The 2,061-nt window shown below is 41.3% G+C and overlaps 1 long non-coding RNA gene across 1 annotated transcript; it reads right to left on the bottom strand.

The window, feature by feature from the left end:
• Positions 1–1,126: 1,126 nt before the first annotated feature.
• On the bottom strand, positions 1,127–1,700 carry LOC141658862 (uncharacterized). The gene is made up of 3 exons (XR_012549483.1): positions 1,582–1,700; positions 1,358–1,504; positions 1,127–1,278 (listed from the first exon to the last, which is right to left on the bottom strand). It is a non-coding gene; the product is annotated as an uncharacterized LOC141658862 (long non-coding RNA).
• Positions 1,701–2,061: the final 361 nt, after the last annotated feature.

Genomic DNA, 2,061 nt, shown 5'->3' with positions numbered 1-2,061 from the left:
TGCGGTCATCATCTGGCGAAGGTGTCCCATATCCGGTACAGTCGTCATAGTTCTTTGCCGATTGTGTGCCTGGTTGCTCAAACGTCCCGAGCATACGCAACAGTAAATCCTTGAAAAGGCAATAGTGAACATGATTACCGTGGTTACATTGTCTCCCAAAATTACACTATTGTCCCTTAAAATTACACTTCGCACGGTTAGAATGACACTTTTGTGGATTAAAAGAACTAAAGTGAAACATTCACATAATAACACTGTAATTAAGAAAAGTGTCATTCTAAGTAACAAAGGTGTAATAGAAGTGGACATAAATATTATGCAATGATAAATGGAATTACCATGTGACGTATACCAAAGAATGACATCCTCATTTGGTCGCCATATTCCTCCTTCTCCAAATGGTTCATCAAAATCGACCAGCACTCGATCACATTTAACGACATAAGATTTTCAGGCATCAAGGACATAATGTCTTTTCTCCGAAGCGTTGCGTGACGGGTGTACTGCATCACTGCTCACCGCACTCCGTAATATTAAAGAAGTCGTTAATTAAAATAAAATAAATGTGAAAAATAATCTGAGTATCCTTGAATAAAGAAGTAGTTAATTAAGCCAGCTTGACAGACCGTTCATCATAAGTGTGGTCATCTAACAAGCAATAGTCGGCAACATGCTTCCTCCTGTTTTTAATATCCTTGATTAACGCTTGATTGCCCCGGAGCAGCTTCGACACCACATTTGTGTTGAGACCACCTCTACCACAGTCGAGAGAGCAGCCCAACCCGTCCCCCTTTCCACGGGGATGGCTCTTAACAGAGGATAGCGCTTTACCATATGGAATGCGCATGGCAACAGGCGTCACCTCCATAACGGGCTCTTCAAGTTCAGTTACGCGAGCACGTTTTGTGGACTCCGGCCCTATGTCACCATCTGTTTTCCTCTTAACAAGATTCAACTTTCTTGTCAACGGATGTCCAGCGGCGTTTTGAAAAAACCAACCCTCGTCAGGATATCTTCTCGATCATCGTTAATGTCACGAGGACGAGTGTTGCGGCAATCTCAAAGACGGTACAAACTCATAGCATCCTCTTTCCCGAGGTCACATTGAAAAGGGCTTCCACGGTAGAACATCATATGTAGCATCATGAAAACACCACAGTCATTTCTCGAATACCCTTGACCTTGCCAGCTGAACTCAATGTTGACAATCTTGAACCCGCTGACCTTTGCCCCCTTAGACAGCCCTTTAGACACCAAATACTTCCCCATTATATTTGCCTGGACATGAAAAAACGTCAGTGAGTTAACGTAGTACGACCCACTAAAATTCGTTGACTTTTGGATATTGGACACTTACGGAAATACGCGCTATCCCTCCGTAAGGGAGCGTTTCTATTGGGTCATCGTACTTGCGGTTGTCGAGGTAGTCAATCTGCTCGGTGAGAAAGTTGATGCACACGCAGCTGTAGTGATCACCGTCGCCAGATAAAACGGGGAGAAAGATCTGCACCGTGTGTCGCTAAAATCAGAACAAGGAAAACTTAAAAACCATGAGACAAGATTACATGTTTTGTTACCTACCATGTCCGTATCAAGCTGGAATGGTGCACGACAGGTTTCAGCCCAGGCATCCCAGCCACCATAAATGTCTTCGTCTTTGTTCAACACTTTCCCAAGCTTTTGAGCGTTCCAAATATACCTTGCGGGGTCCTGTAATTTGAAAAGTGTTAAATGCGTGAACAGATAATTAAAAGAGCTATTTTATAAAAATAAAGTGAACCTTTAACCAAAAAAAGTGTTAGAATAAACTCAGAAGGGAGATGTTAAAAGTGTAATTTAAACAATCAAAAGTGTAATTCTAACGGCAAAAAGTATCATTTTAACGGACAAATGTGCAATTTTAACATACAAAACCAACTTTTTAACTTTAAAAAGTATAATTCTAACGGACAAATGTGTATTTTTAACACACAAAGGTAACATTTTAACTTACAGTGTGACTTAGTCCAAAGAAAGAACGGGATATGTCTGAAGGTTTCATGATGTGGTTGAGTAGCAAGC

The sequence above is a fragment of the Silene latifolia genome, chromosome 6, assembly GCF_048544455.1.
Source record: "Silene latifolia isolate original U9 population chromosome 6, ASM4854445v1, whole genome shotgun sequence".
NCBI classification, from domain to species: Eukaryota; Viridiplantae; Streptophyta; class Magnoliopsida; order Caryophyllales; family Caryophyllaceae; genus Silene; species Silene latifolia.
This window is presented reverse-complemented; position numbering and strand designations above follow the sequence as displayed.